Below are 27,243 nucleotides of genomic sequence, written 5' to 3' on the forward strand. Positions count from 1 at the left end.
CATTGCAATGCAAATGCCTCAAAGGGGGTAACATAGTGCACCAACCTGCCAATACCATGATGCGAGAGAGTGATGTTCCACTGAGAGGCGCCATAGCCCAATCTATGTATATTAGAAGCGATTGGTAACAACAGCTGCAGCAATCTTAAGCTAGACCATTCAAATATGGATAAATAATGGTGGAATTGGCTAACAAAAATGCATTAAATCCAGAATTCCAACAGTAAATCAAGCACTGGTACTTTGCTGTACTTTGAATGAGTGACTTAATTAGACTTGTGCAGTCCATAGCAACTCTGAAAGATTTCCTGATGCTCTGATTCAGCTATCACTACAAAAAGAATGTTTCTGTTGCTCAATTAACCAGCTCAGTTACACACGTATGAATCAATCAAAATGCTTCAAATGATTAATCATGACCAAATATATGTTGAACCTGTTGGACTGGAAAAATGCTTTTGCCAAGTTCCCCATGCACTGTACGATTAAAATTAGCATTTGCTGCACCATTTTTAGGTCGAGCCTAAACAGCGCTTGCGCTTTAGGTGATCTGTTGTATCACTTTGTGGAGTGATGGAGTATTTGCTCGGGCACGAGCAGCGCTGCTTGTTTCTTTTTAGGTCTCGCCTGGCGTTACAGCGCGCATGCTGCTCGCTCTGCGAGGCTTCTTGTAATCAATATACTTTGAGAAGTGGAGTTTCGGCTCTGTCTGTTATTTCGATTGGTTTGCGTCATTTTGCATCATTGGTTATGGTTAATGGTGTCTTTTGATTGTGACTGAGGCTTTATAGTCCCTCCTGGTTACCGCCCTGTCCTCTTTTCGCCCCGCTCACCTGGACTAGGTCTTTTTCTCCGCGGCGTGACACAGTGTCTTCTAATTACTGGATGAGCACTTTTTTTTCATTCTCACAATTTTTATCAGGTAATTTTCCCCTCACTGCCGCCCCCTCACTGCTCACCACATCTGTTAATTAAAGGCTAGTGTTAAATCAGCCCTGCACGTTTTACTTTTTACCACTCCGAAGAAGTGGCATGCAATGCGTAGGGCCGGCGTGTATGTAAAACATTTTTTTCCATTAAGGCGCTACACCGTGTTTTATCTTTAACTCATGCCTTTCTGTTATTGTACACGGGCGCACACAGTCAACAATGGCGCCCCCAGTTTAGAGACCCTCATCCCCATCCCGCCCCCGGGTGCTGCACTTGAACTTTTCGGTACCTTTTCAGAACAGACTAGGAGTACTCTTTTCTCTAATTACTTTTGTCCAGCCCGAAGTTCTTCTGCAACACTTTTTTTTTTTCCAACCCCACATGCCTTATGATTCACCACTCAGAAAAAGCTGCTTACGATGCGAGGGGCCGTCGTACATGTAAAAAAAATTTTTTAATAGAGAGCTAACTTGGCACCTTCGTACCTTCCTCTTATTGTACACAGGGGCACAATCAACGATAGCGCCCACAGCTTAAAGATCACCCAACCCACCCCGGGTACCGCACTTTAACTTTAACATGAGCGCAGTGCTTAATATAATAGCAGGAGCCCACTTTTATTACTGGATCACCTACACCCAACATGTCCGACCCATGTCCTACTGCGGCCCGATGGTGGGGGCAAGGTAGGGCTAAGCCACCTCCTGGCGGGCTGCACACACAGTAGCATCTGCAGCTCCTCAGAGTACCAAACCTCGGCCGCAGGCAGCACCATGGCGGAGAGTGCTTGCCTCGAGAATCACTACATCGAAAGTTTCAAGAATAAGGGAGCGATATGGACACCATGAAGTTACCGTAGAACTGCAAATTCACCCAATGGCGACCTGATAAAATCTGGGATTTTGCCCATCCGGGTGAAGTGTCTAGAAGTAGATAAGTATGTGTTTGGTGTGCTATCGATGTGTTTTTAAATGCTGCTGAATTTGAGCCTAATATTTGCACTTGCACAAGAATTAAATGACAGTGTTTCATTTGAATTATTATATTCTGCCTGCCATGGGAGAACCAAAATGGCCACATCTGCAGTTGAGAAGGGACTGGCTGGAGGGACACCATCTCCCAAGTGCAGGAGAGGAGGAGGCACAGTGCTGTGAATAACTGCACAGTCCCTTCAACTTGTCCATAGTTACCTATGGGTGTCTATAAAATGTTTGTTTCAGTTCAGTCTTCTTCATTGAATCTAAGCCTTAAATATCAATGCTCAGAGTATAGAAAAGGTTCACTTAGTTGCAGTCACTTCATGCGTGTATTTGCCCATTTATTCTCATCACCAACCAACCAATGTACCCTTCTTTTGGCTCTAGTTATTCTCTTTCCCACTCATCAGAATAATTTGCCATTTGATGGTACTTTTGAACCCTGTTTCACGCAGGGGTATTAAAGTGTTAAGATGCCCAGTGTCCAGCATATGCCAACTCACAATACCATACATGGGTGTGTCACTTGCTTGCCTTATTTTATCGTTTCTATTGACAAGCAAGGATAGGAATATGCTTTTTATCGTCTTTAATAGCATGTTAACCCGATGCCCCTCACCATGCGTCTTCGTTTGGTTAGTTGTTTGGTTCTTCTACAAAAACTATTTTAAATGTTATGGTACATCACTTTCTGATAACTTAAAAGGTGGACCCTAACTGATCCCCTTAATGGTGTGGCATAGACACTTGCAGAACACACGTTTGATGGTATCTCGCCATTCGCTTGCATTCGAGTGCCAGCCAGTGCTTTTTTTCGGAAGAGATATCTGTGTATATTATACTGTTTGCTCTTGGAATCTCACTGTCTGCTGTGGCCAGTTTCTACCAGCTTTATCATATGGTGTTTATTTCTAGAGCTATGCATTCACCCTCTATAATTGCTGCCATCCTTTTAGGACATCAGTGTCCATTAGGGCACCCTCTATATCAAAATCACAACATATAATTTACCATCATATCACAAAATTCAACAGCACACCACATAATCAAACTCCACTACATAGCACGCCACAACACAAAATACCATTCCACATAATTACACACCATAACACACAATCCCACTCCACATAATGCCACTACACCCAATACCACATCATTACTATCAACATAATTCCACAGCACACTATGCCACAATTTCACTACATAAATCCACTCCACACAATTCCTCCAATCCAACCCACCTAACTCCATTATACACCACATACATAGAGTGCATAATACAAACAAGAGACATTGCCATGTATAATGCCAATAACTCTAACTCAAACAAAAGCGAGACCTGTTGCATTTCCAATGCTTGTTCTTTTTATTGTTGCATTGTTTTAAATTATATAGATCCTCGGAAACTGGGCTGCCGGATCTGTAGGGGGCCCCCTCTGAATTCCAAGGTGCAGAGCCCTCCCCCCCCCCCCCCCCACCCCGCTCCACGGGGGTTGCGGGGGGCATCCGTTACGCCCCTGGGGCCAGGCCAGCCTACAGTGCCTCTTTAGAACGTGTTTTCTTCAGCTAACGTTTAAAACATGGACATTTTTTTCATACAGTTCGTAAATAACTTAGTTCTAGGCTGGTCACGGTGACGTCATTACAGGGACCTTGATGTTATTGTGTGATCCCTTGAGCAGCGCACTTCAGGAGGAACGAACGCATCATCAGCGAGCGACCAAGCATTATGTTTCGCATTCTTACCTTGAACTCGTTTTTTCATGACTAGATTTTAAAAAACGTATTTAAAATCTCCTTACAGCTTAAAGTCTGTTATATTGCTGGTAGGTGTACTGTTTGCACAGTGAAAAACAAGTGCGATGATGAATCAAAAATATTCTGGTTAATATGAAACTTGTCGGGAAAACAAGCAAAGGGTGCAGTTTCATCCGGGGACATTAAACTCACGCAGAGCATCTAGTGCAGAAGGCGGAAGTGTGTTTATTCAAAGCAAATGGACGAAGCCAGAACCACCGCCATGTAGAGACTTTTCTGTATGATCTGCAAGCACCATCAGCTCTACTTCTGAGAGCTGGGGCCCTAAGATGCATAGGGAGACCTTTGGCACTGTCCCCTCCAGCTGAGCTACACATAGGGTAGACCCCAGGTAGGCAAAAACCTGCTTTGTGTTTGTAACACGTCCCACGGGGGCATACCATCCAATCCAGCCTCGGATACAGGGTGTCTGTAGGTTACCCAGATATCCTCTGACGCAGTAGATGACGTTGGTGCAATGCATTCCCTCTAGGTGGACGTCATGCCTAGGATCAGGTGCAGGGAGGAGGCTGCAGTTTTCAATGCTTGTTGCATTGCGTGAATCAGGTTAACTCAGGCACAGCTTAAGTGCCTCTATTATTTGACCGCATTTAGTAACCGCCCTCAGGGCCAAACTTCTGTTCTGTGTACACATTGTATTCCACCTGCATTGCCTAATACGTTTTATGTGTATTTATCGTTGTTTGGTACCTGAACCTAAGATTGTTGCACGTCATTTACTTAGTGACTTAGTTATTGCATTGCTCTTGATTCTGTAAAGCGCTCTGATACCTTAGGGTCTAGCCAGCGCTATATAAAACTCATAAATAAATAAATGAATACATTTGGTACTTGTTTGTGTTCCCAGTACTTTTGTGTTTTTTGTAGGACGCCTTCTAGTGGCTTGTTCTTACACTCGAGTGCTGAGTTTGTGCATACGCAGCTGCTTGAAATTTATTTTATTTATTTATTCATAAAGTTTTATATAATGATATCACCTTCGCCCATACACAGGGGATGCTCGCTTTACACTGCTTCCTCTGTTGCCTTCTTCGATATTTGCCTTGTTTGTGGGTTTGGATAGATGGCATTTATCATCTACTTCTATGTCCCAGCTAAAATGCGTCTTAATTAAGATTGGTTAGTCATGGGAAGCATTTACTATAGCTCGCTAAAGCATTGTTTAGAGTGCGCTTCAAAATCAGAAAAAAATGTATGCTAATAAAGTCTTACAACAAATCCATTCCATTAACTAATCAATGTGCCAAACCTCTGCAAAAGTACTTGTGGCCGTGATAAATAATGTAATCAATTAAAGCATTTGCATTCATCCATATAACAAAAGCAGATTTCCAAGCAACATTCCCACCGGTTCCTTCATATCATCAACACTAAGACACTTTCATCTTCTTTGATTGTGGAGGAACAAAATTCAGAGACTGCACTTCCGACACGTTTTATGGGAATGTGGTTGAAACCCCTTACCTGTATGTCAGTGCATGGCAGGATGTCTTCCAATAGGCCACAGTTCGGCTCAAACCACAATCCTTTCCCCAGGCACTTAGATATCCTACGCAGGGTTGGACTGGCCTGTCGGACAATCTGGCAGTGCCCGAGGGTTTGGCCTGAAAGTTCAGAGTGTGGGCCTTTTTTAGGTTGAGCATTCAAAACCTCTTGTATATACTTAAGTATATACTTGTATGTGTATGACCTTTGTGGCCTCTGGAGACTAGCCATAGGACTGGTCTGCTTCCTCTTAGGGACTTTTTTCTGTTCAACTGACTCTATTTAACTATCTTGGTAGAAAACGACCAGTAGGGGTCAGTAAAATTCCAGAATTGTTTTCTGCTGAGGGACTTTCTTTTTTTTCTGGCAACTGCTTCCATTTAACTTTTTCGACAGAAAACGACAAGCTGAGGTCAATAAAATACCAGAATCACTTTAGCATTCTCTAGATTCCAGTCCATAGAAATTGTCTTCCACGAACACCCATAGACAATAATACTTTTCTCAAATCTTGTATTTTCAGTTATATATTCACATTGATATGTCCGGCGTGTACCTCCTGTTCTTTTTTGTCGAACTTTAAACAATTAGTGTCTCGTGGCCAGCGCTCATGTCTGTATCGGTAGTTCCCCAAGCGTCCTGGACAGTGTATACCTTCCCTGTGTTGCACTGAATGGTTAGAGGGGTACACGCTAGACATATCAATGTGAATATATCAGACCAGAAATACGTAGAGATTATATGGTGGCAGACGCTAACTAGAAATTCTGTCAGAATATTAACTTTTGAGCCCTGAAGAAGGACGGATGTGACGAAACGCGTTGGCAACAAGCAATTCTGTGAATTTTAACTGAGAACTTGAATAAAGGAAATTGAAAAATCTTCAATCAACTCTTTTGAAATTCTTACTTGTGGGAAGTTTCGGTCTGAATATCTATTATCACTGTAAAATATAGCAATTTGATAAATCAAATACTTGTGTACAAACCTTGGTGCGGGTCAACTTTCTGTGATATATGTTTCAGTGGCTTTTAGTCACTTTCAGGGGGTGTATATGGGTCACATCCTCGACCGTGTCGCACAAGGAACCACTTGCTAAATAGGCACTTACTAATAGTGAAAATCTGTGCTGGTCATTATAGCTCTGACCCTTGAGCGGTTTTGTGAGATAATGTGCTGCATAGCTAAAGACATAAGGTCCCAAAGGCGAGACCAATTGCATTGAAAATGCTTGTTGTATTTAGCTACCATTTTAAGCGATGATCCAAACTAACTTATGTCTCACTTCGTGTCTGCCTCACCGAAAAGCAGCTGCCAATGTGTCCTCTGTACGTGTATTTCTTCAGGGTTGAGTTTTGCTGTGCTAATGAATAGACCGTTCTTATTATCACATACCTTTCTGACTGGATAGGCCTGCTCCCACAGCTCAGAGCAGCGAGAGCAGGCAGAGTAACCTTGACTGCAAGATAATGTGTGCCCCTGTCCCAGGATTGTAACTCATCTTTCTGTATCTCCTTTGTTCACCAGTTACCAGACTGGGAAATTTCCGTCTGGGTGTGTCTTTAGGGGTATTGGAAATGTACTTTATGCCTTACCATGTTGTCTGTCAGTCCCTCTGCAGTAATCTAAGGAGGCTGGTCAGACTGGACTCTGCTCAAGTGTATGACTAATAAATATCTTTGGTTTGTATTCTCTACTGTCTGATCGACTCTTCATTTGTGAGGAAGGCTGAGAGGTAGTCGCGAGTGACCCCGGTGGCCCTAATCGGGTCACTTCCTTCAAACCCAAGAATATTTGTATAAAATTGAGGTTTAGAGTACAATTCACCAAGTACAGAATTTGAAGATAAATTCAGCACAGCATTTTTCTTTCAAGAGATTGGTAGAACAGGTTTACGGTCACGTTTGTCCCTGACAATTTCTTTGTGACTGAATGTATGTGTGTGTGTATATATATATATATATATATATATATATATATATATAAACACACTGCCTCTTATGACTCCTTCCCTTGGGACTACACTTACTTCCCTCTGCCATACCTTGAACCCCAATTTATGGGTTCCTGGGGTAGTGTTGCAGGTCTTGCATCCAGTCTCTGCTGGGAGTGGCATTATTTCCTGTAAAGGGTATTGAACCTGCCAATTGCTTACCATTCTTTGCCATCATCGTCACTGGTCTATGCTGTCTCCTAACTGGCCAGTGTGTGCCGGGTGTCACTTCCTTTTTGGTCTGTGGAGAATGGACCAAGCACAGATTGATTTATCTTCATGTCCATCCGCTGCTCCCACTGTGATTCAGGCACTATTTTTCCTTCCACTCTCACCCAGCCCTTCTCGGTGTTTCTTCGTCCCCACCCAAACATCTCAGAGTTGGCATAGAGCTCCCCGAATTCCAACTCTGAAAGATCTTTGGTTTAAACCTCCAACAGTCTGTTCTGTTTGCCTCTTCTGTCACTGAGGTGACTGTTACTCGCTATCATTCTCTCCAATGACTGACTACTGAGCATGCCTAGAAACAGCTTTTAAAGTGTGCAGCTCCACAACATTGCCCATCTCCTTCCACCTCAAAAAGTACAATAGATGTTGCTCCCTCACCTACTAACCTGTCCTGGTCGAAACACATTTATTTGCAAACAAACCAGTTCTTGCAGAAGCATTGTACACACTAACAAGCTCCTGTGTCAGATCAAAAGCATCAGATGTTTACAAAGAACATAGGTCAAGATAATTGGTAACATGTATTATAATTGCATTCATAAAGCACAAGGCTTTGAAGCACTATAGGCCAATTATGCAGCAACTCCAAGCCATACAATTTCCACTCCATTCCACAACACAAACTCACCATTTCATGTCACTCCGTATAATTCCACACCACTCTACTCCACACAATTACACCCGATACAAATCCAACCCACACAATTCCACTCTACGCCACACACTTTCACTCCAGTCCACACCACAATTCCACTCCATGACACTCCACACAACGAGATTCAACCCCCCACAAGTCCACTACACTCAGTTTCACCCTACTCCACACAATTTCACTTCACACCACCCTACTCCACTCTATGACCCTCAATCCACTACACACCACACAATTCCACTCCTCCACCCTCAATCCACCTACACACCACACAATTCCACTCCATACACACAATTCCACTCCATGGCCCACAATTCCACACCACTCAATTCCACACCACTACACACAGTGTAACTCAACACCACACAATGCCACTCCACTGAACTCCACAAAACATGCCATCCTTTCCTTTTCCCTGTGTGATCAACTCTCTTCTTTGGTCACAGACTACACCAACATTCTGCTTATTGGAGATTTTAATTACTGGCTCAACAGTGAGTGCGGCGGCCCCGCAGCTGATGAACTCATTGAGCTTCTCGCTGGGCTTAACTTTTGGCCTCATATCAATACTGCCACTCATGTCAAAGGTCACATTTTGGACCAGATTTGGAGCACTAATATTGACATATCCCCTCCTATTGTTTCTCCGTGTATCTGGTCAGATCATTTTTTGATCCAGTTTAGTATTCTCATTTCTGAGCCCAAAATTAATGCGGTCACTAAACAGGGACTCATCAGGAAATGGGGTACCTTGGACACTCCAGCTTTTCTGGAAAGTTTAAATAACTCTCAACCGGCCCCAAACCTTGACCTTAATTCTGCCGAGTCTGACGTCTTCGACTGGCTCAATGCCGCCAGTGACATTCAAGCTCCTTTGAAAAAATGCAAAACTATTCGCCATTCTAATGCCCATAAATGGTTTTCATCTGATCTGAGAGAAAAAAAGCTTACTGTCCGGCAAAAGGAGCGAGCATGGAGGAGAACCTATAACACTCTTGACAGGACCAGTTATCTGGCCGCACGTGCTGACTACATGAAAACTATTCTGTCAGCCAAATCCAAGTTTTTCTGTAACCTAATTGAACAGTCAAACATTAATCCCAAGGAGATCTTCTCCATTGTCAAAAAACTCTTGAATCCCAGTAGAACTGAGTCCAAGCCTGTTGCCAATCAAGACTTCTGCAATACCCTGAATCAATACTTTCTGGACAAAATTGCCACAATTAAATCCAGTATTCCTGTCACTACCCTTGCTCTGCCTGTCCCTGCTCACATCTCTAACACCCTATCTCTGGACCATTTTCCCCCCCTGGACGTCCCAGCTCTAATATCCTTACTGAATAGGGTAAAATCAGGCTCTCCCCGTGACTGCTGTCCCCCTTATATACTAAAGACGGTATTTGCCGCTTTTCCAACTCCAGCGTTAAGACTTCTCAACACCTACCTGCTCCAAGGGACAGTACCCAAATCCTTTAAGGATGCAGTCTTGTTGCCCCTTTTAAAAAAGCCGGGAGCAGATCCCACTACTCTCTCGAATTACAGGCCTATATCCCTGCTCCCGTACCTGGCCAAGATACTGGAAGCGCATGTCACCTCCCATCTTTCAAATTTTATTGAACAGTCTGACGTTTTACACTCTTCCCAGTTCGGCTTCCGTCCAGCCCATTCGACCGAGTCAGTTATCGTAGCGGTCCTTGCAGTGGCGGCTGGTGACATTTGAAAGTGGTGTGGCGCAAATGTTTGGGACCTGTTGGTGAGCAAGCCTGATTGTCTCTCAGACACACACACACACAATTTGCCTAAAGTCCGAGCGTCTACAGGTCTGCAGAAGAAGCTGACACTACACTGCACTGAGTCAGCAGCCTGTGCACACCAGCCCTGGCAGTGAAGTGCACTCCTTTTCAGGATGTGCACATGCGATTAGACCAATTTCTGCCATTGAAAGTGCAAAACAGCCAAAGGATACTGCACTGGAAATCACCTCTTGCCGTTTTTTTACTTCTTTTTCCCCTTCTCTTGCGAGCTGTCACCATGAGACAGAACCTGCATGTCTGCCACACCTGGATTTGATTTTTGGTGGATTTTTCGTTTTTTATGTGCAAGGTGGCTTCAACCCTAGGACCAGAGAGCCGTTCCTTGGGTGAGTTCCGTCGATCGCGGGCTAGATGCCGGTCTGGACTGAATGCAACTTTATTCGCGGAAACTGACGGCGGGATAGGACCCCAAGTAGTGAGGGGGTCTCCGTTTGTGGGATTGTGGGGCACGCACACCCACCAAGGTGGTGGCCGAAAAATGGAGCCCAGCCTTGGATTGTTAGCAGCAAGGAATCTGGCTTTGGCGTTACTCGGATTTGCCTTGCTCAGCTCAGACGCTCAAGTGCACAATAAGTCATATATATCCAATTTGAAGTGTTTTTTTTTAATGTAAGAATGATGTTTGAATTCTGGTGGGCTTCTTTTTTCCAAAGTGGCCGGTTTGCAGTGTGGGGGCGGGAGCTTTTGTCACATTTTGCTTTCTATTGAACTTGGTATGTGTTGTAGGCTGCGGTATTAAAAAAAAAAAAGACGCTATGAGATGACAGCCCTGCGTGCTCTGTGGTTTGGCGGCGCATCCTTACTGATGGATTCGTGTTGATTTTTGAAGGCACCGTAGGAGAGCACCCCTAACCCCCCTGAGATGAAAATGTGGATATTCAGTTGTTAACAAGATTAAAATGCACTTTTCACAATGCCTGCTTTTTGCGGTGGCAGATGCAGAAATGAAAACTGTTTAACACTACATGCTAAGTTTAATAAACAGTGAAATTGTAATATATTTCAATAAGAACAGTGCACGATGACGATGCGAAACATTTTAAAACAGTTTTCATCTAAAATTAACTGTTTCCAGTCGGAACTTTATCACAGAAAACTGTTCGATGCCGAGAGATCCCATCTGAGTTTGGGTTTCCCTGACATAGACTTTAAATTATAGGAGTCGCCAAGCTGTTTTCCCTGAACATTCCTCGGCGATTCCTCGACTTCTCATTATACTTCACTGCAGTAATAATATTAATGCTGGCTCGGGTCTCCGAAACTTACCTAAGGCTTAGTTGACGGCTTCCCGCTTTTCTTTGAATCCGGACTGAGGATCCAGGATCCAGACTTCAGAATCCCGCCGTCGCTGGAGAATTCCGACGTCATCAGAAGGCAGTAGGCAGCCTCCCTCCCCTCCACAGCAGCCAGCGCTGGGATTGGTTCGGCCGGCTGCCCTACTGACGTCATTTCTCTCTGTATGCTGCAGCACAGCAGCATACAGAGAGACGGGAAGAGTGGGAGGGGTTACTCGAGGGCAGGGGGGAGCGACTTGCCTACTCTGTTAATACTGTCTGTTTGGGTAGCCTCTCAGGCTGCCCAAACATACAGTATTACCAACAGTGGGCAAGCCGCTCCCCCCTGCCCTCGAGTAACACCGCCCACACAGGAACTTCTACTTTCTCGCCGTGCGAGAAGGCAAGGCAGAAACAAATGGTAGTTATTATCATTGGTGATAATAACTACCTTTGTTTGCCTTCTCGCACGGCGAGAAAACAGGGGGGCGGCGCCCAAACGCCCCCATGGACCAGCCGCCACTGGGTCCTTGACTCTCTGCGTCCTAATGCAGACTTGGGAATCCCTCAGGCACTGGTTTTGCTTGATTTGTCGGCCGCTTTTGACACGGTCGACCACAACATTCTTCTCGACCGTGTCGGATCCGCGGGCATGTGCGGCCTGGCCCATGATTGGATTAGATCCTTTCTCTGCGACCGCACTCAGGCGGTCGGCTTACCCCCTTTCTCCTCTCACAAACTCCAGACCACCTGTGGAGTCCCCCAGGGTTCCTCACTGTCACCTTTGTTGTTTAACATCTACATGCTCCCGCTGCTTCAGTCTCTCCAATCCTTTAAAGTTACCACTTTCAATTATGCAGATGATCTGCAACTCACCTTTACAATTGATAATTCCCCTGACTTCATCCATCAATTTCAGAACACCATGCTCCACATCTGCCAGTGGATGGATGAGAACCAACTCAAGTTAAATCCGGGCAAGACGGAACTGGTTTTGTTTGGCAATAGTCAACTATTCTGGGGCCCTCACTATTGGCCATCTAAATTGAGCCCCCCACCTGTTCCATCTAAATCAGTCAAAAGCTTAGGGGTACTCATTGATAGTGAGCTCTCCCTAAAACCACAGGTCAACTCAGTTGTGTCCACCTGCTTTTTCCAACTGCGGAAAATAAAAAAGATCAGTCAGATGCTCACTCGATCAGCTCTGACCCAGGTAGTAAGAGCACTGATGTGGTCTCATTTAGACTACGCCAATGCCATCTATCTTGGCCTTCCCGTCACACTTAGTAGACGTCTGCAGATGGCACAAAATCAGGCGGCTCGATTTATACACCGCCTCCCACGATGGCAGTCAGCCAGACCTCTTTTGAGGCAACTCCACTGGCTCCCGATTCAACATCGCGTCACCTTTAAATTGGCCTGTACAATTTTCATATCCCTACACACTCGCAGTCCTAAGTTTATTTAGAAACTCCTGCTCAGATACACCCCCTCCCGCAGCCTCCGGTCTGTGTCCCAGACTCTCCTGATTGTTCCTCGTTATAAGCTATCACGCAAGGGAGGCCGCAGGTTCGCTACCCTCGCTCCCAAGTTGTGGAACTCTTTCCCCTTGGAAATTCGTTCCTGCATTGCTCTCCTTCCATTCAGGAAGCTTTTAAAGACATGGCTGTTTACCCAGGCTATGGCCTAATGTCTGATGGTCTCCATAGTAGAGTTAGTGTCCTGTTGGTTAGCGCCATGAAACCCTTGGGTGTGCGAGCGCTTTATAAAACTTTGATAAGATAAGACGGAACTCCACACAATTTAACTCCATGCCACTCCACTTAACAATGCCACTTCACGCCACACCATGCCATTCCACACAATACCACTGCACTCAATTCCACTCCACACAATACAACACAATTCTACTCCACCCGACACAACGTCACTCTACCCCCTACACTGGCACTGTACTCGATACAATGCCTCTCCCCACAAGGTCACTCCCCTCCACACCTCACAGTGCCACGCTACACTAAACCCACTCAACACAATGTCACTAGAAATCATAGGCGCGACCCGTTGGCTTTGCCAATGCTCGGTTCCAATTCCAGCACAGTTGGCAGCAACTTCCAGTGTCATCCTTGTTACTTAGTAATACATCCCGATTCTTCTAATGGACTGGATATTGTTGTCGAAATAAAATCTGTTCCAGAGGCTGTTTAAGAGGGGGGCTGTTTGATTGCTGATTCAGCGAGTGTCCCCCATAATTAAAAGGGGCGCGCCGCACAGCAGGCCGATTTAAGTTTCTTGGCAGAAGATAGCTTGGAAACCGGAAGCTCGTCCGCTTGAACTCGAAAGTCTGCATCTGTTCATAACAATAATTGTTCTCATGTATCCAAGGAAAGGACCCACATTGTTACACTTTCAACATACTACAAAATGTTTGACTACAACCATAATATATGGGAATGGCAATTAATAGGTTTATTAATGAGCATGTTTGACTGCAGAAACTCATTTACACTTTTGACAGCTTCTTTACTTTTTGCGCTGAGGTGTTAAAAGATAAATGCTGTGCTGAATTCAAAAAGATGTTTTGACATTTTCTTTTTTTCAAATTGGTGGATGACAATCTGGGATGTATAAAAATATGCTTCGGTTCAACATATAGTAGATATCACAATTCATCATTTAAAACCCCTTTATTTGTTGGTGAACCGAGTTGGTTAATTGAGAATGGGTGGCTTTTTTGGTGGCATTACTTAATTCTGGGTCCTGCTACAGAAGGACCAGTCCATTGGTGGCACGGTAATTGTATTGTAGATAGCAAGGCATCATACTTTTGGAAAGAGCCATGTTTTTAGCTTTTTCTGAATTCAATTAAGGAATCAATCTGTCTGATGCTCTGTGGCAACTCACTCCAGAGGTGAGCAGCAGCCACACTGAAAGCCCTCCCCCCATCCTAGAACGCTTGAATCTCTGAGTTACCAGCAGGCTGGCACCAGAGGAGCGATAGCAGGCAAATCTTTCCAGTAGTGGAACTGGGCCCAATTCATGTACCGCTCTGCGCACCAAGCAAAGTGATTTAAATGGACCCTTTCCTTGATAGGCAACCAATGGAGATCCCTCAATGCTTGAGTGGATGATGAGCCACGTTGCCTGTTCAGCACCAGCTTTGCCGCTGCAGACTGGATTCTCTGCAGCCCCTGAAAGATGTACTGAGGGGGCCCCAAATTCAAGGAGTTACAGTAATCCAGTCTGCTCAACACTGTTCTTCAAGGGAGCGCAAGTCCTTGGGTAAGATTGGAAGTATCCGACCCAGCATACTAATCAGACCGAAACATACGCTGGCAGTCTTGTTTGCCTGTGATTCTATTTGGAGATTCTTATCTATCAGAACCCCCAGATAACGTATCGTATTAGCAGGGGCCAGCGGGTCCTCCTCGGGGTGAGCCTGAACTCCACCGGTATATGTGTGAGCATCTTCACCGAGGAGCAATACAGCACCTCGGTTTCCCCCCATTGAACTGCAGGGAGTTCTTCCGTAGCCATCCTGCAGTCTGTCGCATGCACTCTTGGAACGTATCCATGGAAGCTGCATGTTTCCCTTCCATAAAAAACGTCAGTTGCGTATCATCCGCATAGTTGACCAAGTCAACCCCGAACGATTTGATAATGGGGAACAGAGGCTGCAGATAAATATTAAAGAGAATGGGGCTAATAGCAGAGCCCTGCGGAACCCCATAGACTATTGGAGATTAGCAGGCTGAGAACGGTGCCAAGGTTACCACCTGCTGTCTCCCTGTCAGATAAGACCGCAACCACTGCAAGGCCCGTCCCTTCACCCCAATTTTTTTCCAATCTCTCTAGCAAGATTGAATGGCTCACAGTGTCGAATGCGGCCAACATATCGAGAAGCACTTAAACAGTGGCACTCCTGTTGTCGGCCCGCTTACGCAAATTATCCATCATGGTGGTCAAAGCTGACTCCGTCCCGTGACCGGGCCGGAATCCAAACTGATCCTTGTCCAACAGATGATTTTCTTCCAAAAAAATGGATAATGTCCTGCTTACAGCCTTTTCCAGGATTTTAATAGGGAAAGGAAGGCGAGAGATTGGTCTGAAACTTGCCGGATTAGTCGGATCCAGGGAGGGCTTCTTAATCAGGGGGTGTCACCACCGCCTGCTTCCATCCCCCTGGAACAGTACCTTCTTCTAAGGACTGATTGCAAATCCGTCATAACAAGGGGAAGGTCGTTTGACCATAGGTCTTCCACACTTTGAGGCAGAGGATCAGAAGGCGAATCTGAGAATACGCTTTGCGCCAAGGTGTTAAAAGAGAGATCTGTAAAGATCTGAAAGCTATCCAGGGTACATGACTGTCCCGAATCCCCTTCCGCTGCCTGTAAAGCAGAATCCTAGGCGATAGTTTCATTGTCCAGAAGAGAGACAACAATCTTTGCCACTTTATCCGTAAAGTGGAGGGATATCTCATCACACAATTTCTGCAAGGCCACTACCTTATTACCCAAACAGGTTTATTTATTTTTAAGAGTTTTATATAGCACTGACTAGACCCGTAGGTATCAGAGCGCTTTACATAAGGATCAAAAATGTTACAACAATGATAGCAAATACATGTTACATCAAATATATGCGACACCTTAAAGAGAGAGAGAGACAAAATAGAGCGGAAAGGGGGCAAGGGGGAGTGAGAAGGGAGAGGAAGAGGGGGTAGAGGTATGAGAGACAAATGGAAAGTCTGCCCAATGATCGACTAGGTAGGTGACAGCCAAGGAGGGAATCGATAGATCGATAGATCGATAGATAGATAGATAGATAGATAGATAGATAGATAGATAAAGCAGAGTTACAGTACACTATGTGGGGGGGAATGGGTGAGACAGGGTTTAATGACATTACAATGCAGGCTTTTACCCCGCGTGCCATTACGACGCTGTTTTTACAACGCAAGTCTTTACAACGACTTGCGCTGTAAGCGCTGGATAGTGGAATAGTTTAATTTTCTATTCCCACTCCAGCCCACATTACAGTAGGGAAGGTGTTGGAATAGAAAATTAAACTATTCCTTTTCCAACAGCACCCTCCAGCGCAAGTCGTTGAAACGACTTGCGTTGTAAAAGCAGCGTCGTAATGGCAGCGCGTGGTAATGCCCGCGTTGTGAAGGATGCTCACCGTGAGACAGAGAGACGGAGAGAAAACTGTGCCCAAAGTCCGGCTGGGTAGGTGACGGTCAAGGGGATGAACCAAGGCCGATCTCAATAGCTGAACAGAGCAGCTCCACCGAGCGTCAGACATAAAGCTCGGACTCCGCTGTATAGATAGATAGATAGATAGATAGATAGATAGATAGATAGATAGATAGATAGATAGATAGATAGATAGATCTCAACTGTCAGGGTAGCGATCAGGTGTATTCATAGTATGTCAGATTATCCAGATGCCATCTTTAGGTCAGGCACAGTCCTAGAAGGGTTATGGAAGGAAAAAAATCAGCTCGGGAAAGCAAGTTATCCTTGGGAGCCATGTAAGGGTCAGGCACCTAGCAGCCTCAGCTTTAAGTAAATAGTGGCCCCAAGGACTAGAAGGAAGCCCTAGATATACACCGGCATCCAGTACTATGGGGCCGACAGGGGAGGGGCCCAACTGTGTGCTACGAATGGAACAAAGTCAGCTGCACACTTTCACTGGCAGGGGACGGGCCTCCCTCTCTCCCTCACCTGGTTGCTTCATGGGGACACCTGACGATTTACAAGGGGGAGCCTCACCCACAGTGGACCTGAGGGGCCCGAAATTCTCCGCAGTTGTGTCCAGCATCCCCACCAGCACCGGCACTCACGCCCCACAGCTCGCAGACTCACCGAATGCCAGAGTGGGGCCGTCTCAGCTCACAGGAGGCTCGTCGCTCTTGCCGGTCCACGGCTTACCTCAATTGGCGATTTTGCTATCAAGCACTGCAGGCACACAGTGGGGCACCAGGGCAGAAAGGTCCCTGACTATCTTAAAAAGTGCTTTAGTACCATTAGAGGCTTGTAGAATGGAGTTAGCATAAAAATTAGCTTTGCACTCTAGGATAAGCTCCTTATATTTATTCTGTGCTGCTCTCAATTCTCCTCTACTTTAGCGGAGGCGCAATAGAGATTGACATTGGGGAGAGTTGAAGAGCACTAGTCGTTCCTAATTTCGCCCACTCCCTACCTTTCCGGCAGACCACTGAAGAATTGGAATGATCCACCAGACCGGGTAACGTAATTTTGAAATGGATTAAGTAGTGATACGTCCAATTTTGAGATGTAATGTTTAATACTTCAGTTTCCAGAGGATTGGCAAACAGCAGATCAAGAGTGTGTCCTCCCTGATGGGTCGGGGATTTTACCAGTTGTTGAAGGCTAAAATTAGCGCGGGTATAGTTCAAATCTCTCAAATGGTTTCCCAAGGTGCCGTTCTCCCATAGACTGAAATCTCCCAGAATAATCATTCTGGAGTGTGCTAGTGAGAGATTGATGATGATATCTAAAAATGATGGATATTGCATAGCACTCCCTGGGGGTCTATAGCAAATCATTCCCGTGAACAGGCTACCTCTAGGTTCCTGCAAAGTAAAGCCCATGAGTTCTATCCCGGCAACCTCATCGAGCTTCAGGGGAGCAAAATTCAACTCCTCTTTGAAGATAACTCCAACCCCTCCTCCTCTGCCCGCTGTTCTTGGATTATGCAAAATTGAATAGCCAGCAGGGGAGGCAAATCCTACTTCTACCGGAGACTCAGAACTGATCCAAGTGATCCAAGTTTCTGTTAGGAACAGTGCGTCCAGGTTCATATCTTTAATCAAAACTGATACTTCCACATGATGCTTGACTAGCGACCGGCTATTTATCAGACCGCATATCAAGATCTTATTTGCATCATGCTTGATGGGCTGCTGGTAGGCAGGATCGATATGTGCCCTCTTACCTAAATCCATTAACTGTTCTCTTGAATAGGTCACACAGCCTTTCCCGCAGCCTGAACAGGCAGCATGGCTGGCACTAGGCACGTTCGAGGCGCGGACCGGCGCAGGCGGTCTTGCCTCTGGCGCGCCATCAGCGCGCGCTTGTATTGCCAGTTAAATAGGCAGCAAGTGTGGACCACCTCGCCACTAGTGCGCTCCCCAAAATGGCGCCCAAGAATGGCAAGTCCTAGCCCAAAATGGCGCTGGAGCAAAAAAGTTGAAATAGTAACCCCGCTCAAGCAGCAGGTGAGAGGAGATTCGTTTTTACTGTGCGAGTATGCGGATAAAGTGTAGCATAGAAGACTTTAATAAAAACAAGTTTAAAAACTCAATACTCGAAAATAGCATGCTACATGAGCATTTTACCAGCAGGTGACAGCCTAAAACAGCCCCGATGTCCCTTTTCTCAAATCTGACACCAGAAACTAGTCGGTACCTTAATCTTAGTCGCCGCACGCTTGCATTGCCCGAGTTAAATAGGCAGCTCAAGGAGCAAGAATGTAACTTTGAATCACCAGTGCGATGGTTATGCAGTGAAATTAGTTGTCTTTAGTTATGCAATTGTATTTATGGTGTGACAGGTTTTATTGAGGCATCTGGACGCCGAATCGGACATTTTGCGCAGACCAACACCGTCACACGGGGCAGGCATTGGCGCCATGACGCAGTATTATATGTGGAGAACAGGGGCAGGAACGGAGGCAAGTGCCCGGGAGGCACTTTGATTGACAGGCGGCAGGCAGCACTTTTCTACCTGTTGCTTGAAACGGTGTTGTGGTTCTATCTGCAAGAGAGGAAGTCTAGTTCGGGGTCGAGAGTAAGAAAGGGAAGGGACAGACCTTTTATTTCAGACTGTCACTCAGTTATACAGAAATTCCAAATCTTGCCTCTTTGGATGAGACCAATTGAATGTAAGAATCTGGGAGATTTCAGAACTGTTTGGAGCCTCTGTAGGTTGGCATGACAGAGGGAGTCACGATTGTAGCCAGGCCAGTGGCGGATGGTGAACATTTAAAGTGATGAGGCACAAATCCATAGACCAAGGTACAGGACCCCTTCCAAGGAGCTTACACCAGAGAAATATGGAAGATAAGACAGGGTGAAATAGACAACAGGACACACATTTTATGGTGGCAGGAAAAGGGCGAGAATGGTCCATGGATAAAGAAGAGGGTGGTGTATCACAGTTAAAAGATGGGGTGCATTCAAATTACGTTAGAAACTGAATGAGAGGCATGAAAGATGTGGAAACAGGTAGAGAAAAGAAAAGCAGTATAAAAAAACTAAAAAGCACCATAGTGAACAAGAACAATGACCACAGAATTCACAGTGAACAGAAACGATGACCACAGAATAGGCAGCAAGCAGTGAAAGAAATAGAAAAGGGAGACATTGAAATGAAGATAAAAAGTGATGAGATGAGAAATATATAACAGAGGACAGAAAGCAACAGTGGAAAAACAAGAAGGAGAGAGTGGCAAAAGAGAAGTTATTCAGGGGGAGGTATGGAAAGGAACATGGAGAACGACAGTCGTAGGAGAGAAGTGAGCGGTACATTAAATATCAACCAACCTGACTCCACTTACTGGAGTAAGATCATACTCAAGAATGTGGCGCACATGTTCTCTGGTAAAGAGCAAAATAACAGGGAGCATTCCATTGGAGGTTAAATATTGCTGCCCTAGCTAGGCCTGAACCCTTGGTGCCTGTCCAGCTGATTTGGAAGATTAAATGGGGCTAAACATGCCAGGTAACCTAAAATGGCGGAGGGGAATCCATATGTCAGAGTGAGACCGCACAAAGGTTGTGTAGTGATGGGCTGGGAAAAAGGAAATCTACAACAGGCTTTACATAGGAGCAAGGGATTAGAAAGAAAAGGTTACAGTTTAAATATTTCTTTAAGATATCCCTTACGCGCTGTCCAACTTCATAACCAACAGCCTATAGGCTTCCGTGGTTTGTTTAACATTTAGCTGGTGTTAGAACGAAGGAACCCCTCCCCTTCCTCAACTAGGCCTCTCCACAAATTGCAAATTTCAATATTCCCCTTCCTCCACATGCCAAAACTCTCCAAAATAATGAGACATGGTTGGCATGCAGTTCTCAAAGCATCCTCTCCTGATCTCCTGGCAAATACACCTGGGTCCAAGTTCTTCCCCTTTCTTCGTAAACATTATTATCTAATTGTGTACTGGCCAACGTCTCTATTTTTATTGGATATCATTTTACTGTGGTACAGGTACAGCAAAGAAGGCAGGCCTCTCTCCAAGCGAACCAATACTCCCAAGTAGCAGTCAGAAATCTGGTATAAATAGTAATGCTTCAGCAGCAGCAGGTTTGTTTTTTTCACTTAGCTAAGTGCATAAAAATCACACAGTGTATTAACAGTTCCATCCACTCCATGACTCCGGCTCCCAACCTTGTCAACCCACCGAACAGGCTCTTCTAAATTGCGCACGCACACATTTTAACACGCACACTCATACAAGCATACACACACACACACACACACACACACACACACACACACACACACACACACACACACACACACTTACAAAGGCAGTCATACAGACATACACTCCTGGCAGAAAGTCAAATGCACAAAATTTGGAGGCTGAGAAACAAAACGTACTTGCTCCTTAATCTGGCGGGCAGGTCAGTCCCACGGTCCGGACTCCTCCGTCTCCTACCTTCCAACAGGACAACAGAGGTAGGCCCACGAGCTTTCACCGGACGTGTGCCCTGCGGAACAGAGTGTGAAGTACCGAGGTACACCTTATTCCTCTATTCCGACTTCTGATAGGATGAGAGAGCACACGAATTGGCAAGCCCTGAATCTCCATTATGTATCTGGCACACTGCACTGCCTTCTAGTGCAGCGTGCCAGATATGTATTGTGGCTGTGTAAGGGCTGGGCCGGATCAGCCCCCGCCTGACACACGCGCAACACAGCCATTGGAGCCCTCACCTGCTGCAATGCGATAGGACTGCTTTTACATGCAAATAAACGACCCGTGAGAGCATTTGTTTTCATGTCGAACCAGCTTTTACATGCAAATAAACGACCCGTGAGAGCATTTGTTTTCATGTCGAACTGTACATTCCAAGCAATTAGTGACCGAGCCAGGTGGTGGGTTGACGCCATGGCGCCTCCTATGGAGCAGTCACTGTTGGCGCCATGACGCGATGTTATATGTGGTGAACAGGGGCTGGAACGGAGGCCAGGGCCCGGGAGGCACTTTGACAGGCGGCAGGCAGCACTTTTCTACCTGTTGTTTGCAACTGTGTTGTGTTACTTTCTGCAAGAGAGGAAGTCTAGTTCGGGGTCAAGAGTAAGAATGGCAACAGGCAGGGGGCGGGCAGGCCTTTTACTTCAGACTGTCACTCGGTGATACAGAATTTCCAAACCTTGCCTGTTGCCTCTTTGGATGAGACTAATTGAATGTAAGAATATGGGGGATTTCGGAGCTGCTTGGAGAGTCTCTGTACGCTAGCATGACAGACAAAGGGAGTCGCGATAGAAGCCAGGGCAGCCCAGCCGGACCCCGGGCAGAGCCTCACGCGAGAACTGATTAAAACAACCGGTGCGTGGGCGCCTCTCCGAGCTGGCAGAGTCAGGGAAAGAGAACGTAAGCCCTTTGCCCTCGCTTACCTGGGTAGTCGCTGCCGCCTCCTCACCAGCCCTGGACTCTGCCCTTCGGTCCGCTGTCGTAAGAGGAGCGGTGGCGACAGCTTCGCAAGGGGAGAGCGTGCATCTCCCGGAGGCCCGGAACAAAATGACAGGTGGCACTGGGTGATACCAAGTGTACGGGCGGCAGGGTCACGTGACAGATAAGGGCATCGACCTATCACCAGTGCCACCCAGGGTTCTTTCCGTGCCCACGTCTAGAACTCAGCCTGCCCACCAAGTTGTCTTTCCATGCTCACCGGACAACTCCCCTCCTCCCGGTATGTTGTCTCCATGCCCACCTGTAGCACAGATCCATGCCAACCACATTGTCCTTCTAGGACCCACCTAAAGCTCTCATCCTGCCAGATGTGCCCACTGTGAGGGCCTCAAACTCTTACAGTGCTCATCGCTATTCTTGCCAAACCCAACGAAAGCCCTCAACACCCACGGTATGCTTTTCTTTGCCCACCCCAAAGCCACCACTATGCCCACTACTTGCTTTTTACATACCCACCTAAGCTCAAACCGTGTCCACCATGACATCTTGGCATTTGTGCCACGAGCCCTCAAGGGGTCCACCTAAAGGCCTCAAAGGGCCTCTTACCATGACAGCACAGCACCCTCTCTACTTGCACACCTCGAACTTTCAACACAACCAGAACATGTTTTTTTTGTCTCGTGCCTATTCTTTCTTTTCATGCTAAAGTAAGGCAACACGTGATGGCTGGAATGCCCGAATTACTCTGACACTGGCAATTATTCGAGTGGCATTCCAAACCATTGTTATGTTTGCATACCACATCAGTTTGGAACCAGCCATATGCAAATCAACTTGAGTTTGCTCCAATCAGAACAGTCCAGTCCGAACTGCCAGACCCTCTTTGAACCACCACACAAGCACCAGGGACCGGTTTAGCTTTAGTTGGGCCTCAGCCGGTTACGGCAGGGTTGCGGTGACAGTGAGCACGGGACCCAGGCAGGACACAAGTCCTGAAATCACATAACTGCGCACATCACTGCGCATGACATCACACATGGCATCAAAGGAATTGACATCATAGAAAGTGGCATCACAAGCCACGACTTTACAGTAGTGGCATCACAAGTGACATCAGATCTAAAGCCCTCACATATATGTTTAGCAGGTGTATCATGTGTACGTTTCAGTGCATTGCGAGGATAATAGCACAGTGAGCTATGGAAGATATGATAATCCTACACCTTGCAATCCCCCAGTATTATGTACCACATTGTGTACAATTCATTTACAAACGTACATAATGTATTGTACGTGTAATATGGGCTTGTTGATGTAAAGCGCTCCGACACCCTGCATTGGGATGAGTAGGGCTACACAAGAAAAAATAGTGGCACTTAAATTATTTTAACGTCTCTTCAGGTGTAGTAAGCTCCATATACATGCAACTTGGTGTGTAAATACTGGGACAGACCAACACATCTGACATACGTACAGTGCATGCATCTCTCCTAAACAGGGACTGAACAAAGTGTAAAGCTGCCTCTCTTAAGTAGGTGTGAAGTGCTAACCTTTCTTTCTCCTGTGCATTTAGATCTAGGTGTGAGGCTCTTGACTGTTCGAAGCCAAGAGACTCGAACAGAAGGAGGCCTGGTGACCCTTCAAATTCGGCATTGGTTACTGGCCCAGGAGGAGTCTAAAATAAAGCCTCGTCCCCGCCTTCATGTTGTTGCTTGTTGCAGAAGGAAAGCAGACAGTGTGCAGGCGCTGCTGAAAGTGTCCCAGTGTTTGGAAATTACACCAGGACGAGTTCCGCACATTATTCAGTGGGGCCCAAATTCTTGGCAGCGTGGACGGTGTTCACCTCTTGAAAATGGTGGGTGGACGCCATCTACCCGCGTGTACCCCAGACTCGTGCCCTGGACCCACGTCTGGTCATACCGTCCCACTTAGCGCAGCACACTTAATTGATACATCGCTTTTTTGTATACCTTAGTGTGTTGCCCTAAATGCCTTCTTATAATTCTAGGGGGTGAGGCATATAAAGTGCTAGCATGTTTTAATGGTTTCATGATTTTTTTAATGTATCACAGGAAGAATTTACCACGGGTTGCATTAGAGCCTGATGAAATAGCCAGATAACAACTGACTTAATTTTCAACTTTTGGGCCCTTTAATGCAACTGTAATTTTGCATTTATTTGGAGCCACAACCCTTGGGTTTGTACCAGCACACGTGGCACAAACGCAATCTGCATTCCACAAGGTGCCCTGCAAGCATTTGCAGCCCCTTCAATAGGATGAAGGATAATACCCAGAAACCTGTCCCAGGATGCTGGTTTCCCATCCAGGGAGGACTTGGCTTGGCAGTTTGGTCTGGACTATTCCCATGAGGCACCGGTTCTACACTGATTTGCATATGGCTGGGTCTAAACTGGGGTGGCTTGGTGAGCAAAATAACTATGGATTTATCCCAGATCTCTTGACTGGGGGGTGAATGTATGATTTATTCAGCATTCCGTCCAACATTTGTTTGCATAGCACCCTTCAATATTAAAATACCCTGTGGGCACAGAAAACTGGCGACTATACGAACTTTCGATACCGCGGCCTGTGGACCCTAAAGGCAGCCCGCCTCATAACAGCATTCGGATGGCGCCGTAAGTAGGCGTGAGACTGAAGGGGATGTAGGAAGAATCGAGCAGAACACCACCGTGTCCAGGGCTAGCGCAGGAAAGAATGAAAACATAATATTATACAACCATTTAGATGGAAAAGGCTATTTTGGTGACTTTTCTTGGGCTTTTCCTTACTACATTTGTGGTCACAAACTAGGGAAAAACAATGACACTACCCACAGCAACGCCTCACACTGCCAGGGCACAAAGTAAACAAAGCAAAACCGAAAGGTTTGGCTTTAAAGTGTTCTCATGCATTCGTCCAGGTCGGTGTTTGCACGGCCTAGCCCACTGAAGCCAGACTTTGTGGTTTGACCACTGCTCGGCGATCCATTTTTCAAATAATGCTGGCCAGCTTTGATCAGCTGTGGTAGTGATGTTACACACGCCTGATTGCCTAGAATGCACCGCTGGGAAACGCAGACTGTATAGACTGGCCAGACCTGCAGGAATACCACGTGACCTAGCCTTCCCTCTTACCTATTGGGGAGTGGCAGCTGATGCCGGTGTCCCTGCTTGCTCCAGACCACAGCTCATGGGCTCCAGGATATCCGATAAAGGAGCAGATCAGAGACATCACAGAAATTGTAAGTTTTCATTACGGCACAATTCTAGGTGAGCGTAAACAAAATGTGGACCATTAGTTGCGTAGACTTTAAAGCCTTTTCATTGGGATGCCATTACTATTACTGCTTTTTTCAGGCACTTTTCTTTCCGGAAAGGTTTATTTGGTGCATTTTCCCGTTCACTGTCCAATCTCCCACCCAGCCTTCTTGCCACACGTCCCCCTCCCTTTACCCCGATCCCTATCTCCCAACCCACTCTCCCGAACTTCAACACGCTCGACCCCACTGCAGTTGACCACAACCCCCCCATTGATTCCATAACTAAGCGGCTCACAGCCTTGGAAAAACAGGTCGACTCCATCACCCAAGGCCTAATTGAAACCCTCCTCAACCTCGGTATAGCCTGTAATCCCCCCAAACCCCCTCCCCGAACGCCCCTCCTCGCCAACATCACCCAGGGGCCCACAGTAGTCCTCAATGCCCAATGTAATCCTCCCAAACCCCCTCCCCGAACGCCCCTCCGCGCTAACGCCAACATCACCCAGGGGCCCAAAGCAGCCCACAATGCTCACCCGATCGATCCATATCCCAAGGTCCTGGTCTCCAGCCCCAAAAAATCTGAACTCTCTAGAGCCCCTTGGACCAGGCCCCTGACCACAATCTCATCTCAAACCCTAGGAGGCACAAAACACCTGACCTCCAGACCGCTCAGATCAGAAGCACCTATGTCAGAGAGAGAAGCTGCATTACTAGCCACGACCTATGACTCTCCCCTCCCAGTCTCACCTAAATCTAAAATTCAAGTAATCACTGGCTACCGGAAAGTTCAACCCACTCTCAAACGGCAAAGATTACCAATCCTCACCGCTATACCTAGAGAAGCTAAAGACAAAACCATCAACATTCAGGAGAAAATCACCAACTGCCTCCTAATCAACTGCAGATCGGCCTCATTACATGCAACGGACTTAGCCGAAGCCATCCTCACACACGACATTGACGTTGCGTTCCTCACTGAGACCTGGCTAAATAAGACATCTCCCCCCTGCCTAGACATGCTGGTTCCACCTGGCTTCTCCCTCATCTCCAAAGACAGGATTAAACAATGAGGAGGTGGGGTTGCTATCATCCACAAGGACAGCTGGAACATCACAAAAACCTCCTCCTTTGAATACGACTCATTTGAATGTCTATCCGGTGCCATCAAAACCAAAGACAATGACTCTCTACTATGCCATCTACTCTATCACCCCCCGGGCAGAAACAACGAGTTTGGAGACCAACTATCCAACCTGATCGCTCAAGACGCTCTCGGTGATTCCAAAAACCTAATTCTTGGTGACCTGAATCTCCGATGGAATGAAACCCACAACCCTCTAATTAGATCGCTATCCAGCCTCCTCGCCGATAACAACCTCACGCAACATTGCACTGAGGAGACTCACTACAAAGGAGCCACACTGGATGCCATCATTGCACAAAAGAATTCAATCACGATCAACCACATACTTCCCGTTGATTGGTCAGATCATCATCTGATCCTATTTCACATCAATCACCCCATCATCCCGCTTAAACCTCCTCCAGACCCCCCCCCCAAATGGTCGAGAAACCTCTCCCAAGTACCCCTAGACTTTCTAGAAGGTCAGCTAAGTTCACTTCTTCCAGACAACTCTCCACTCCTTTCGACCAACGATCTCATGGACCACTACAACACTGAGCTAGTCTACATTCTCGATAATCTAGCTCCCCCAAAGCTCAAAAGAAGCCGTGCCACCCCTTCTAGAACCTGGTTCAATGCGGACCTCAACGCAGAAGGAAGAACTCTGAGAGCCAAAGAAAGAAAGTGGAGAAACAACCCAACAGCCACCCTTCGCCTACAACTAAAAACAGCCCGCAGGAAGTATAACAACCATATCAAAAACAAGAAATCCAGCTTCTTCCGAGAGGCACTAGCCAACTCCAAAAACAGACCTAAGGAGCTCTACAACATAATCAGACATCAAACTTCTAAGCCTCTGCCCTCACCCCTGCAGGCGTCCAAAGAACTATGCAACAACTTTGCCAGCTTCTTCAACGACAAGATCTTAAAAATCGAACTCTAGACATCAGCAACGCGGCCATCCCTCAGGCACTCTCTTCTGGCCCCCCTCTCCCCCTTTGGCTAAACTTTCACCACATG

The 27,243-nt window shown here is 46.3% G+C and overlaps 1 protein-coding gene across 3 annotated transcripts in view; it reads right to left on the bottom strand.

Annotated features, from left to right (window-relative positions):
• Positions 1-21,946, bottom strand: part of LOC147678052 (diacylglycerol O-acyltransferase 2-like) — a 151,585-nt gene extending 129,639 nt beyond the window's left edge. For 2 of the 3 annotated variants that reach the window (XR_015302478.1, XM_086945946.1), the window contains exon 1: positions 21,824-21,946. The gene's annotated coding sequence lies outside the window, so the exon portion shown is untranslated. Of the gene's footprint in view, positions 1-20,803; positions 21,034-21,823 lie in introns of those variants that run through there. The other variant, XM_086945947.1, reaches the window with a different exon arrangement.
• Between the last annotated feature and the right edge of the window lie 5,297 nt (positions 21,947-27,243).

This window comes from Lissotriton vulgaris, chromosome 12, assembly GCF_964263255.1.
Source record: "Lissotriton vulgaris chromosome 12, aLisVul1.2, whole genome shotgun sequence".
Taxonomy (NCBI): Eukaryota; Metazoa; Chordata; class Amphibia; order Caudata; family Salamandridae; genus Lissotriton; species Lissotriton vulgaris.